Below are 14,763 nucleotides of genomic sequence, written 5' to 3' on the forward strand. Positions count from 1 at the left end.
CTGGGAATTACTTCCCTTTGCACGTATGTTATCCAATATTACACAAAACAGCATTCCATATGCTTCAGGAGAAGGAGTCTCTCTCCAGACAGTTGTATGGAGCCACCTTGGCTTCTGCAGTCAGTGTGGCTTGGAGCTGCCCTCTGAAGCTGGGAGGTGGGCAGCAGGCAGGGGAACCAAGCCCACCAGCCAGGAGCAGTAGTAGTGTGGCAATCACCAGCGCGAGGTGTTCATGACGTGTTAAGCCCTATACCTCTCCCTTGTCTCTTGCAGCGGTCACCAAAAGACCAGAAGGGTTGGAGCAAACCCCTAAGAGACAGCAAAGGCAGCACACCACCAGGGGTGGAAGCCTATTGCAGGGCATAGATGAGCACTCACAAACCTTCTGGCAGCACCCCTAAGTCCATCGCCACCCCACTGGTTTCCCAGATTGACCTCCAGCCAGCTAGCAGCGCTTCCTTGCCGCTGCCTGTGCTAGCCTTTGGCAAAGGGACAGTCAGACAGGACACAGACAAGCTCTGCACCAGCTGCATTCAGGCACACGCACCCCATGTCTCCTGGCAGAGGGGCCAGTGGCTATTCTGAATCAGTGGGTGGTACAGCTCTCTTCAGTTTGAAGGGGGTGGGGTGGAGTAGAGTTTCTCCAGAGTCACCAGGAGGTATCTGACCATACTGCCATGCAGTAGGGGTGATATGGGCTGGAGGCCCCAGGCGTTGAGACACCATGAGAGTGATCTCACCTCCCTCAAGTTCATTGCCCTTTGCGTAGCCTCCACCTTGGCTTTGTCTTTCCCCAAGTGGCAGCTTTCCAACAGAAGAGGCATCCTTGCTCCTATCTGGAAAACATTACACAAGCTGCAGGCAACACTTCGGGAACAGGGGGACCCTCTCCTGCCACTGCCCCCAGTCTGAGCTGTCACTGTCCCCCCCATGGGTCATAGGTACTCTTTCATGTCAGAGTAACCCATACTTACGGCCAGCTCCCATCTCTCCCCATCCCACTGTTAAGCATCTTGCATCAGTGCTTGCTTTCCTCCATGCCGCCTGGTGAGGAAGCTAATGCTGCAGAGCTGCCTGTGGTGGAAAGCAAACTCCCATCAACACTAGGTACAGCTTCCCTGCTCTTACTTCTGTCAGTCCCTTGCTTTTCTTGCCTCTTAATTCACTGCTGCATTTCCACCCCTCCCAAATAACCCGTAACAAGACTGCAAAACAGATGAGACAGTTTTAATAATGTATATGTTCCCTCACTGTACTCACTGGATGTCCAAAAGCGCTGTTTTAATGAGTCAAATCTGACTTTCTCCCAATACCTCTGTCTGAGGCCACAGCACAGTCAAACTGAACATCTTTTGAAGGCTGTTTCTAAGATGTGAGAGAAAAGACCCTGTAATGAGGCATGGATCTAGGGTTTGAGGGAAGATGCTTTCCTCAGGCCAGTTTGCCTCAAGACCTCACCCTTTGAGTGCAGAAGCCTCCCATCATCAGTGCACATAGGCAGTTCTTGAAAGGACCGTGGCATTTTCTTTGTGGATATTATTAATAGGACATGGAGAGATCCACATGCTTATGTAGCCGCCTTATTCAAATGCTCTGTTCTTGTGCACCAGCTCTATTCAGATGACATTTCTCCACTGCTTTACATATGCTTTCAGTTCTTACCTTCTCCTTCCCCCAAGTCCTGCCCCAAGTTGCCCATAACAAACTGGAAGGACTAACTTCTCTCAGCTCTATCCAGGCTTTGCACTTTATCGTATAAAATCTAAATTCTATACTGCACCAAAATATCCCTCTAACAAGAATGTTCTCTGATTTAGACAAATGGTATAGGCTACTTCAAAGCTTTTTCTTTAAATTTCAGCCCCTGCTGTTTCCGACATTACTTTGCTACCAGCACAGACGTGCATATCATATTAGTGCTGTGCACACCAATCTTTATGGAGAAAAAAATAAGAACAGCTCCCTTGGCACATGCATGCTTATTTTTGGCTCATTAACTTTAATGGTCATAGTACAGCTGTGACAGGTTGGGGAAGATGGGTAGAATAGGTGATCTTTGTTATTCTCTAGATCGTGTCTAGCCTACACTTATACCTTAAAGTCACAGGCAAGTCCACTTGGAGAAGCCAAATTCAAAGCCTGTTGACAACAGCAAAAGCATTCCCAACCCTCATGCTGTATTTTAAGCAGATAATCAGAAGCAAGCCTCCCTGAAGGCTCGCTGTTTGTGTCACTCTTAGCATCCCTTGCCAAGACACACAAATGCCCTTCCACCACACCTCCCCATGCACATACTAAATACCATGCCTCCATGTCAGTCTTACCCCAGTCATTAACCCCAGCACAGCTGAATATGATGGGGCTCCAAACAAGTACCTGGCTCGACAGGTTTCTGCAGCTCCAGGAGTACCAGGTCATTTCTGAAATGAAAACTAACAAAACCATAGTGTGTGGGCACAGCTTGTATAAGCATGGGGTTGTCATCCTTCATATTTGGCAACAAGTATTTTTTTTTTCCCCAGAACTGTTCTGACTGAGCACTGGGCAAGGAAGAAGGAGAACAAAGACATTTTTCAGTCTTGAAACCCCATAGTTCAGACAACAGGAAGAGTCCGAAGTTCACTTGCAGCATTCGCTGCCAAACAACATTCACGCTTCAAGACTTGCAACCTTACCTCACAGGGACACTTTTGCAAATCCCGGTTGAGGTATCAGTGCTTTTTGTGCAGTGCTGACAGAGAACTTTGATTTGTACCTCCAAAGGTTTGCTGCTGTTATGATTAACACAGGCAGTCCAGAGGAGAGTCAGTCACTCACCTTCTTGGGAACCAGACCCCAACACAGATGGAGCTTACATTGAAGCTATGGATGTGGGCTGTACGATTAGTTTGATAAAACATTCAAGACCTGTGCCACCATCACGGGTATCTACATACAACAGAGATGAAGGTTCAACAGGAGCATATGGTACCTCAGCCCGAGGCCAGTAAGTACATAATGGGGGGCCAGAGACACAATACAGGCATCAGCAGTTAATTACCAGTTACATATCAGAGCCCATACTCCATCTCCACTACCACCATTGCTACCAGCACAGGACGCTATGCAGGAAGGTTTAAGCTGTTGGAGGGCAGCTCTGGATGTGTGTAGACATGGGAAAGAGTAACCCCATCTGTATTTGCCAGGACTGACAAGACAACTTAGAAATTGTCCTGTCTGGAGGCTAGCAGACTCTCAATGCTTTAGGCTGAGAGGACATTGCCCATCTGAAGTTGCAGAGTGCAGCTGTCAAGACCCATTTTTCATCAATTAAGCAGCCTCTGCATAAGTGCTGACCCTGTATGACAGGGCCAGGACACCAGGGTTGATCAGCCACTTTCATCTATCCTGGTCTTCCTGCATGGGTCCACCAGCAATTCTGTCCTTGTTGCAGGCCCCAGCACAAGGAATGGATCCACCACTGGAAATCCATATTTCTCTGGAATTATTTCCTCATTGCTCGTGAGGACTTTCGGGGGCTTGCTTTTCTGTTTGGTTTTGTTGGGGGTTTTTTTGTTAAAGAAAATCGGTCACAGCTGGGTGAATTGATATGGTCCAACACCAAACAAACACCAGACTTATTCTGGACAGCGATGTCCACCAAAGGTTCCACAATAGCCCATTGGTGGGACTGAAGCATCTCTGTTAGAGTTGGGAATGCTTTGGTCTAATTTTCCCTTTAAAAGAACAGAAGTTGTCCATACATGCTATACCAAAAAATAAAGACCTCAAATAATACCAGTTGAGGAATGACTTGAATCTTGATGTCCCAGATGTGTACAGGCTGGCAACACATCCTGGGTAAGCAGCTTTCCACAGATTTTTCAGGAAGTCACATTCTGCAGGTGAGAAGCATTTCCTGACCCTTTTATTTTTTTAGTCAAAATGAAGTGTTTCCATTAGAGTAAATCTTCATTTTCCAAACTGAAGTGTTCCCAACCATCTCCAGTAACAGCAAACAACCTATATCCCGCCACCAGCAACTTTCACTGCTCACAAGAGGTGTTAGCATGAGAAAGTAAAGAAACAAAGCTAGAAGCGAACAGTATTTATTCTCTTCAGAAGTTAGTAATACAAAGGATGAGTCGAGGAGGGGACAAAGTTTAACAGAAAATAGGTCCATTAAAAGTTTGTCACTGGTAGAGCTGGTTTGGGGAAACTTACTGAGAATTTCAAGGGCTGAAGTACAACACATCCCACTATTTCCCCTCTTTGAGTGGCACCCTGGCTCACACCATGGGAACCTAGTCTTTTTATAATAGGGCCCCTCTATCCCTTCTGCATGCCCCAGGAAAAGGCACAACCCTCTAGTAAGAGCAGCCAAGCTCTTAAGCAAAAGTTAGCCCAGATGGATTAAACTGGCTTCTGCTTCCTGTTTACAGTGTCAGATTCCAGATAATGGTTATTAATTAATCAGAGGTCATTTACATGCTAAGACCAATTGTTCCGCCCAATAAGCATCTGTTTTAAGCAAAAGCCAGTCAACTATTAAATAAACAGTCATTCCTCAGGAGCATTTGGCTCGGTGACAGCATGAACTGCAGAGATAGGAGGACTACCACCTAGCATGAAGTGCCTGGGCTGAACACTAAACTAACTTACTGCAGTATTGGGTACAGCAGAGCACGGGAGAATATCCTGAAGTGATGTTAAACAATAGCTTTAAACATTCAGCAAAAAAGCTTTACAAATGTCCCTGCCTGTAACCTTTGATACTATTTTAACAACAGGATTGCTTTTTGATATAGGCAAGAAAAGACCCAGAGACTTACTTACATTGGCTGCTGCTTCCAGCTCACTTTGTGTTGGCTGGTGGTACAACACCTCAAGAAGGATTTTGAAGCCTCCGTATCCCACAGATTCATCAGTTTTGAAATGCAGGGTCAGGAAGCTGCTGCAGAACTGTTACAGCACAAGCAAACTATCAGGCTGCAACAAGGCTTTGCTACCAGTCAGATTCTACTCTCCATGGTGTTTCTCCTTCCTCCAGAGGCCAGACCACACTGCTCCTCCCCCACCCAACCACATCTCCCACCATCCTCAGGGCTATTTAACTACTTAGCAGGAACGAGCTACAGCTGCACATTATCCATGTCAACCAACCCACTGCCTTCGAGGCAAGGCCACAGCTGCATGTTATCAATGCTAATCAACCCCCTGCTTCATTTCTCTACAGAGAACATGCTAAAAGACTTATCTGGCCAACTACGTTTGCTGGCTGGGGGAAGAAAAAAATGCTGCAGTTGTAGTCATTGCCAAGTAGTTTGAGACGCAGCCCCTGAATTTATGACCAGAGACAGATTTTTTTAATCCAAGCCATTTGATACTGAAAAATATTAGTGGATGTCAAGATTTCTCTGAGGTCTTTCAAGGGCTATCTCTCTAGTGGCCTATGCAATATCACTCCCTACCCCAGGCTGAAAAGGTGAAGCCTTGTGCAATGGCCAAACTGATCTTGTGCTCTGCATGAGCACCTCACTCATACTTCAGTGAGACTACCCCAGTAACCAGTCCTCTTGTCTACATACATGGGAGGAGGAAGCGGGTAGGCAGTAACAGAACATGGAAGGCATGAAGCCATTCCAGCGAACATTTCTGTACCCAAAGATCCTGCTGTCTGTGTGGCACAAGGCAACCGTGATGCTCCCAGCAGCATCTGCTCAAACTCTTTCAGACACAGAGCAAGGTAAGTGCCAAGACACAAAGGTTAAGGATAAAAGGTTTTAAAAGAAGGACTAATAGAAATATCCTCTCAGATACAGCCGTGATGCTGGGAGTCAAGAGCTGCTGAGTCCAGGCCAGTTCCACTGAAGCAGCCCTGGGTGACCATAGCTGCTCTCAGCGGCTCTCAGGCAGCCTGCTGCCACTTGGCCCTGCTGTGCACCGTGCAGCACTCATCAGTGTTGCCTTCCTCCCTGCCTCCACCCCCACAACTGAAGGGAATTTGGTCACCTTCCTTCAATAAAAGGGGTCAGAAAAGGAAGACAGTAAATTAACATGTAGTTCAGCCTACCCAGATGCCATGAAGAGAGACGTAGTCCATTGTAAATACTCAGTCAGTCTTTACTTTGGGGATGACAGGGCGCTGGAACAGGCTGCCCAGAGAGGCTGTGGAGGCTCCTTCTCCGGAGACGTTCAAAACCCACCTGGACGCAATCCTGTCCATCCTGCTTTAGGGGATCCTGCTTTAGCAGGGGGTTGGGCTAGATCTCCAGAGGTCCCTTCCAACCCTGACCTTTCTGTGATTCTGTGAAACAATCCCTCACATCCTCAATTACAAAGTCCTCAAGCACAGCCTTCAGCTTACTTCCTGAAGTAGAATAAGTTGTCCAAGTGCGGTTCAGCACATCAGAGTAAATGCCAGAGTAACTGGGAGATGTTATTTCAGTGGCTCCAACTGGAATTAGAGCAAAGCCTGGGCACTCTTAAAAGAAAAAGGTAAAACAATATCACATCACAAAGAAAAATACTGCTTCTGCATGAATTTCCTTAAGCACGCCTTATTAATATTGGAGAAAGCAGAGTTCTTCATGTTGGGTTTTAAGTGCTGCTGGTTAAAGTGAAAATTTGCATGGGTTCAAAGCACAGGTTCTACATGCCACTTACACAGAGAACTGCTCCACCAGGAAAAGGGCTTTAGGCCTGGGAAACTATTTGAACTCTGAAGAGTGATCTAGGGGTCAGACATTGAGACGCTGTGTACAGGATCACTTGCAGTAACCTTTCCTAATGAGTCAAACTCAAACTTAAAAACTCTTTATCACTCCTAAAGTGTTTGTGTAGATGTTTCTTTTGCTTGCATTTATAGTTGCTGATCAAAATACAGAATGCCATGTTGTAGGCATGTTAGCATTTTATCGCATGCTTTTGTGGAATAGTCTGCATTGTTTTCAGGAGCTCCATAAATAAAACTGTCTACCCTCATACCTCAGTTTACTGGGATGAAAGGAGAGCAGGGCTAACAGCATACTTCTTGGGGTGATGAGAGGACACTAAACCTGCTGGAAACATGAAAGGTGTAGAAGCTTGATGAGGCTTTTAAAATCCCACCTTGAGGGTCCCTCTGGCTGAACAGCTGGGAACATGCTTCAGGGAGGCTGGTCAACCCGGCTGAAGTTCAAATCCTCATACAAAATGCAGAGAAAAGTTCAAGGGTCTTGGATCCAATGTATTTGAGATTGCTAGAATTAGCTATGGTTTGGGTCTTTTTGGTGGGATTTAGTTTTGGTTTCCTTCAAGTAGCCCTGCTTTCCTCCAAGCATACATTGTAGCTCTGGCACCAGGAATTGAAAGTGAATGCAGCAGAACAGGGATGTGCTGAATGAAGAAAGTACATGTAGTACCGACATGGCTAATGTCGCTGGTGACACTCTCACACCCAAATATTCACACTTACCCATCCCAAGCCACAAATGCAGAACATGCATCAAGGGAGGTGGGGGCCCCTTTTTTTTTTTAAAAAAAAAAAAAAAAAAAAAAAGGCTTTTCACTCCTTCCTTCTCACCAGCCTTATAGAAATTTACAACCAGTCTTACCTCTGTCAGCAGCCTTCATGTTTCCAGGTTCCAGACCTGAAAGGAAAGCACTGCCTTACCTGAGGCACACAAATGGAGAGGAGGTTACAGGGCTATTCTGGGAAGGGGAGCCTGAGCCAAGAGGAGTTTCCAGCCAGGCTGCGGGTGAATGGAAAAGGCACCTCCTAGTTTTCAGAGCCAGGGCTTGAAGTGCATCTTGGAAATGTGTGTGTGGGCACATGAAAAAGCAGACAAATCTCTGTTGATGGATGGTGCTGTAAGTCTGATGAATTTTAATATGAGACATTTAATTGCTGCAATTTACTTCTGAAGCTCAGCACACTTGCCTGATAGATAGACAATCAGATGTGCTCATTCACACAGCAGTGAGGAGCACAGGTAAGACAGGAAAAAAGGGAGTGGGGGAAGGAGATTAGATGCATGGCTTGCTTCCGTGATAGTCAGCCTGAATTCGTCTCTCCAGCTCCAAGTTTCTTTGATATGAGGCATCAAAGTACTAATGTGCTTAATGGTGACAGGGCAGTGCTATTCACAGAGGAAACTGTCCATCCAGGTCACCAGCAGTATCCCAGCCTGGGAAGCAAGAAAACGAGGGAGGTTTCCTTTGGTCTTTCAGCTTAGAGCCCAATTAACTGTGTAGCTCCCTGGGCATGTAACAGAGGTGAGGTTTGTGGGGGGACCGGTGGTAACAACAGCACCCGACAACAGTATGGCCTGCTAGATGAAGAAGCAGAAAAGTGATCATAGAAGTAATAACAGACTGATCATGGTGACAGGGGATACAGTTTTTGCAAAACAGAATAGAAAGGGCCATATAGTAAGCAACAACTAAGTTAGTATCTCCTTTTTACGTGTTTATAGTAGGGAATAAGCACAGTAATTAAATCACTACTTATGCATTTAGTCATCAGCATTCAAGATCACTAGTAGATCTCTTATTCTTAATGGCCGTCCATTTTCAGAACACAGAGATTTATTTTTTTTTTTAATCTAACAGCCATGCTTTAGGCTCTACTTCTCCACTCCCAACCTAAAATTACCACATGATGCTTCCTGAGTAGAGTAAGTCAAGACAAAGCCTTTCATGGCTGTCTCAGCTCTGGAAGGGAAGGTCACCACCACCACTGAACCTCAAGGTTTTATAGGATAGAGGGAAGCACCACCACAGAAGTGGCCTGCAAAATAGACCAGAAGGGGACATGAGCCTTCCACTTTCCCCTTTTTCTCTTGAGGGCTGTAAAGCACAGTCTTTCAAAATGCAGTGTCAGAAAAGATTACCCTTTCTAAAAGCTTCTTAACACAAAATTCTGATTCACAGCTTTGAATTCATACATTAGGCTACAGACATGGCCAGAAGATAACTTGCTATACTTATAACCAGAATGGGGCCTTCTTCAAAAAGATAAATAAAGACCCCCATTATAACCACTACAAATCACCAGTGGCAAGTGCCCACTGCCTGGACTGCTCTGGTAGGCAGCCTCCACCTCAGGCTTCTTTGTGGAAGACATTGTGCAATGTTCACAAGACCGCAGGACATCCATATTCCCCGGGGAATAAGACACGTAGAGTCTCACATAACTGAAACCTGGCACTGAAGAACTTTGTTTCCATAAGTGCTTTATGCAGTTTAGAACAGTTTAAGTTTCTGGTCTATGTTTTCTTTTCCACATACAGAGACACTTGCACAGCCTCACTTCCCCAGCAATATCGTACATAACCAAGCCAATAGCTCCTTAGTCAGGGTGGGTAGGTACCTCTCCTTGCTTAGCAGGGCAGTAGGAAAAGCTTCCCTTCCCTTGGCTCCATCATTGACCTGCTGCCTTGTGTTTGGCACACAGCTTCAGACACACACAGCAAGTGTGGTCGTGCTGCAAGTTCAAGCCTGGGAAAGAGCAATCTAGACAGACCTACATTGTTCCAAGGCACAACCATGCCACAATTAGGACCTCATATCCAATAGGTTTGATTATAAAAGTATTTCTAGGAAGGGAAAGATACTGAGCTAGCTGCAGTAGCTCCAAGTATTATCAGAGATCTCTCCTGGAGCGTGGAAGCGTGCCATGTAAAACTCCCTCATCTGCCTGCAAAAGAAACTTAGTTCAGCTGCTCTGTTTCTCTCACCCCAGCATTAAGGTGAGTTCTCTCTCATCTATTAACTCTTCGGTTAGTCCAAATCCTTCATATATCATCAGCTGGCCATGACAATTAGACAGATTTCTTTCAGTCCAGAAGCCCAGGACTTCAAGCAGAATAATGGGTTTTAATGGGGTTACAATTCTCTAGTGGCAGCTGCAGCAAAAAGCAAAGAACAAAGTGACAATGCCAGCATATTCTACAGCTGGCTCTTATTTCCGAGGGATAGCTATTTCAGCAAAGGCAAAAAGGAGTATAATGCCTATTAAAAAGAGAAAAGAAAAAAGTAAAATAAAAGATGGCATACTGGTCCAAACCTATTTCAGTCATAATATTCATTACTTCTGAAGTTAAGTTTTCAAACACTTCAGAAGTCTATGCTATTGCCATGTGAATGGAAAGTTATCTCTTACCCTAACTAAGTACGATAAGGGAGGAAGAAAAGGAAACAGACGAAAGTGCGAAAAGATGTTTATTGACATAGTTTAACACCACCATTGTTAACCCCTCCATCACACTACATTCAGGCCTCTGACATGCTTTGCCCAGAGGTGTCAGATTTGTCTGCTTTTTGCTGGAAAGAAGGTATTGGTATCCCCCAGCTTTCCTAATTTTCTTTGAGGAACTTGCCTTGTTTTCTAACAGGCACTGAAGTACCTATAGATTCATTAAAAACCACAGCTTAGATATGTGCCGATTTTCATGCAGGAGTTACAAAAGCCAGAAGAACTCGGGTGCTCACCTGGTGGCATTTGTCTCTCTTATAGGATATCCCAGTGACTGGATCATTCCTTCCCAATCTGTAAGGATGACATCTGTGCATTGTGATGACTCCAAGCTCATCTCCTTGGGATTTTTTTGGGCATTGCCAGGTTTTTGTCCTGGAAAGAGTAAGAATGTAGAGCATTAAATTCAGCTTTAATACTAAGTTTTAAAGAGACTTTCACCAGGGACTAGAGCAATTCCTATATAACACGTCACCCCCACGGAAAAGTATGGATCATGGGTGAGAACCAACTGCAGAGCAGAACCTTGAAATACTCATTTTAAAAGTTCATCTGGGAAAAGATGTGTTCATTTAGAAGACAAACCAATCAGGAAAGCTGCTACATTCCTATTCTACCAGGCCAGACCTTGTTCATCATAATCCTACAAAACTCAAACTCACCTTAGCCTTGTTTCAAGCTTCAGCATTTTGCATATCAGTCAGTTTTATCCAGGCTAGAACATCTGAGAGCTCTGTTTTTTCACATGTTTGGAGAACATTTGTATGTAAAGTTCCAGAAAGCTCATAAAGACATCTTGAAAACAAGTACATTCTTGAAGGTTCAGTCAAACAAGTCAGTTCATCTTTAGAGAGAAGTGGTTGCACAGCTTGACTGTACCTTGGACCCTGAGCATCAAGTATTCAATGCTGAAAGCTACAGAGCCAATGGAGCAGAACATCATCTTCATTGCAAGTCCGGGCCTCTGGAGACTGCACAGTACCACATAGCCCAGCTAGAAGCAGATCCAAGCACCACCACTGTAAAAACACCATTTGAGAAATCTAGGCAAAAGCGATACAAGTTACTCTGTGGAAAGGCAGAGAAGTGAGGAACTATTCACGTTTGAGAGATGTTCAGTGCCAGCAACGGGGCTGCTAGGCAGTCACCTCCTGATGAGGGAGCAGGGAGCACCTCCAGTCCCTGTCCTTCAAGAAGTGTCCTACTGCTGGCCAGCAAGGACTTGCTCAGTTCATTGCACAGTATCATGTGCCCCGAGTCTACCTGTGAGTCTAGGCTTTTTTTTTTTTTTTTTTGCTTTATCTGCCCTGAAAACTCACTAGACTACTTAAGGGTTCATTCATGGACTTAAACAGAAAATGGGACCGGACAGGGAATTTTTGCCATTACTCCATCTCCACTGATAGGTACTTCCAGTTGTTAAGCATGCTAAATTGTTTTCAGGTTACTTTCTGGTTCTCTGAATTTTCCAGCCTTTTTCTCTCCTGTCATAACATCATCCTGAAGTTCTAGCTCATGCTGACATGAAAGCCGAAGTCTATGTTTTAAGTTCCTCAGAAGAAGTAATTTGGTTTAAGAGACAGGCACTCACTGACTTCTATTGTTCACTGGCTCTAGAGAAGGAGGAGGGGGGAGGAATACAGGCTGTTTCAATATGTTGGCATATAAATAGACACAGGAATCTAGTTTAATATACCCAACCTTGAAAAACTGCCAGCCGTAACAAATGCTATTACATCGCAGTGAGTCTGTGTGCTGGAGAACGCTCCAGGGAGCTATCTATTAGACTCTCATTCAGGGAAAAGTTTGACTGATGGTCCCATTTCTGATATAATTTTCCTCTGTCCTGCATGTAAATAGTTATGATAGCTAAACTGTTATTCTCAGCTGTAATAGATATACTTTTAGAATTTTTTTGTGTGCTCTTATGAATAAGTTCTTGATGAAAGATAGCTGTGAAGTGCTCTAAGAACTCCTTAGCACATCCCCTATCTTTCTCCTCTCCTTCCACTCCCAACTCAGAGTTAACTGATATGCTAAACTTTAGATTTGGTGGGTAGGGTTTTTTCCTTGATGAAAAAAAAAAATATTCCTAGCATGTTCCGTTACCATAAATGTTTTAATCTGGAAGCGTTACTACTGTATTTGGTACCAAAGGGTGTTCTTGTTCAAGTGTCAGGAAAAAAACAGCTTATTCCCTTTATATGAGAGCTATGATGATCATGCCCATAGCCCTCATCTACACCCAGACAGAAGTTAAATGGGGCCTCTTCTCTAGAGCATTAGCCATCACCACTGGTGTGATGTATGAGGATGAGGGTCTACACAGAATGGCTATTATCCAAAAACTTGCTCCAGAGGCATCACTTACTTTTGAAAATATTTGGAGAATGCATTCACTAGAATTCACCCACAGGACTCCCAAAAGCTGATGGTGGATTTCTCCACCACACTTTTTCTGCCAGGATATCAGTGTGGATACCTACCCAGGAGAAATGCTTCTGCATAACTAGTTTATAACATCTGTAATCACAGTAAACATATACAGAGGCAGAATATAGGGGGATGAGGGAGGGAAAAAAAAAAAAGCGACCCACAATGAAGAGCTGGGAGGGGGTGCTGGGGGAAGGAACATCTTCACAGGTAAGAGATCCTTCAGCACATCCAATAAAATCTGTGCGAGATCCAGCCTTCATGAGTTTTCCCCCCTTCCTTTCCTATTACTTCCCCCTTCCCATTTACATTTTGTGCCAACAAGTACTAATTAATCCCTTTTGCTTTCAAGTTGCTGTCTGATACTTCCCTTTGATATCCCTACTCCTTACCTTGCAAAAAGTAGTGACTAAGTGTTCCTTTAGTTACCTTTCTGTGTCATTTATAGCAGTCTGTGAGGCCATTGCACTTCTCCAAGATCTTTTCCAGCCTGTTGAGCCTGTTTAGTCTCTCCCTGTAGAGCACCAGATGGACCCCTGGGTACCTGTCATGCCCCTCTGGACTTCTAAATCCTTTTCAGAAGGAGTATGTGCAGGAGGGGGAAGAATTAAATCAAATCCACACAAGGTATGAAAAAAATTGGTTCCTCAGGTTTGTACAGTAAAGCATTCTTTACCCCTTCAGACACCGACACCCTGTTTTCTATTTTTCATGGCTATGAACCTGCTCCTGTGACCCTACAATATTTCATTGATAGTACCTAAATTAAAGCCCATCGCTTGGGTACATAAAGGCATGTCTTCTGTCCCAAGACTTCAATTCAGTGAAGGTAGAACCTCATTTTCTTTATACATAAAAATGTTTATATACTACACATCTTGTACAGCAGACAAGAAAGTTGGCATTTGACTTGCTGTTTTGAACAGATGTGGGTGTTACTGCCCTGCATCTTACCTCTTCCACTTCTTCCCCTTCCTTCTTTTCCCCTACTCTGTGTACAGAGCCTTTACAACAGTAAATGAAAAGCATTCCTCCGTGCGTTTTGCAATGGAGTTATCTTGATGTGCTCCTGCTCCCTGTCACACTGCACTCCCAGCTAGATTCTGCTTAACCGCAGTGTGCAGTGCCCATGAAGACATATAGGCCTCTAGAAACTTAAACTTTCCAGTAAAAAAACCCCAAAGCTCTCGCTTTCATTTTAATTTAGCTTTCTTTTAATTCTTTTATTGGATTTAATTGGATTGTGTTCGTCTACACTAGTGTCTCAGTGCCTGGATTGCACCTCAGCAGGGTGAAAGAAGGAATAGCGTAGCCACCTGCATAGAATATAATATATTTTCTGGTATAAAGTGTCACACCCCTTTTTCCCAGACGCTGATGCTTCCCTTTCATTCGTTCTACCTCCAAGAGGCAAATAATATGTACCATCATTGCATCTCATGCCATTGCCTCAGAGGGTATGGAGGAAGGGGGGCTGACTTCGAAGAAGAAACTGCCGATACAGGAAGTCACGAGCCACTTACACAGGCAACTGCCCATGAGGGTTTGCCCAAATGCCACAGCTTATTTCTATATAGTCTCTTTTGCCATTCTCTCGTGGCTGAAAAGGGCTGTTCTGCTGGGTGAATGCAGCACACTGATGTGTGGCAGGTGAAGTTAAACTTCAGAGCCCAGGCTGTAAGCTTGGCTGAAGACTTTAATTCCCGTGTCAGAGGCACGCAAGGGGCTGGAAACCCTTTCTGAAACTGGCTCAAGTGAAAGTGAGAAATTTCTAGGGCTGAGTGTCCTCAGCTGGATTGTTTGTTGTTACCTAGCACTTTTCTTCCTCTCTGTCTCTCCTCATAAATCCCAAGAAACTCCTCTTGGCAGTTCAACAATGATGTTATTGACAGTTGCTTTACTGTAATATTTGCCATGCCCTTCAGAAACAATTGGAGTATCCAAGAGCACTCTGCTTCCCACATATCCTGACAAGGAAGGAACAGAGATAAGCCCCCAGGGCTCTTCTAACTCCACTGCTGATGCACATTCTGTGGATAAATGTGCACTTCAGTGATAAAAGCATTAAGAAAAGACAGTAAGAGCTTTCTAAAAAACCTGCCAGTTCTGCCCAT

The 14,763-nt window shown here is 44.6% G+C and overlaps 1 protein-coding gene across 3 annotated transcripts in view; it reads right to left on the reverse strand.

Annotated features, from left to right (window-relative positions):
* Positions 1-14,763, reverse strand: part of LOC308066357 (uncharacterized protein) — a 60,457-nt gene that overhangs the window by 41,149 nt on the left and 4,545 nt on the right. The window contains exons 2-5 of one of the 3 annotated variants that reach the window (XM_080393537.1): positions 10,453-13,221; positions 7,575-7,610; positions 4,816-7,356; positions 741-2,432 (exon numbers count right to left, since the gene is read on the reverse strand). The gene's annotated coding sequence lies outside the window, so the exon portion shown is untranslated. Of the gene's footprint in view, positions 1-740; positions 2,433-4,815; positions 14,428-14,763 lie in introns of those variants that run through there. The other 2 variants (XM_080393536.1, XM_080393535.1) reach the window with 2 other exon arrangements.

Source organism: Falco punctatus, assembly GCF_963210335.1.
Source record: "Falco punctatus genome assembly, chromosome: 6".
NCBI classification, from domain to species: domain Eukaryota; kingdom Metazoa; phylum Chordata; class Aves; order Falconiformes; family Falconidae; genus Falco; species Falco punctatus.